Source organism: Arachis duranensis, chromosome 6 (genome assembly GCF_000817695.3).
Source record: "Arachis duranensis cultivar V14167 chromosome 6, aradu.V14167.gnm2.J7QH, whole genome shotgun sequence".
Classification (NCBI taxonomy): Eukaryota; Viridiplantae; Streptophyta; class Magnoliopsida; order Fabales; family Fabaceae; genus Arachis; species Arachis duranensis.
The window spans coordinates 101,806,138-101,806,452 of NC_029777.3; the positions used below are offsets into that span (position 1 = coordinate 101,806,138).

The 315-nt window shown below is 14.9% G+C and overlaps 1 protein-coding gene across 1 annotated transcript in view; it reads right to left on the reverse strand.

The window, feature by feature from the left end:
- LOC107495165 (protein ABIL2) overlaps positions 1-315 on the reverse strand; it is a 7,871-nt gene that overhangs the window by 4,470 nt on the left and 3,086 nt on the right. The gene's annotated exons all lie outside the window — the stretch shown is intronic.

Below are 315 nucleotides of genomic sequence, written 5' to 3' on the forward strand. Positions count from 1 at the left end.
CCTTATATACTATGTACTTTTTTTTATGTACTCTCACTAAAAAATAATTACAATGGTAAACCTATTATTGATAAAGAAATAATCTAGGTAACAGAATAAAAGAGATACATTATATTATGAGTACGTTTAGATTGGTTTTTAAAAAAATACTTATTTTTTATTTCTTGAAAAAAAATTTTAACAGAAATTATTTTATATTGGAATAGATTTTTAAAAGTTTTTAAATATTAAAAACGTTTTTTTTAATAAAAATACTTTATTAAAAAAATATCCAAATATATTTTAAATTGAATAAAAATATTTTTTTTTTTAAAA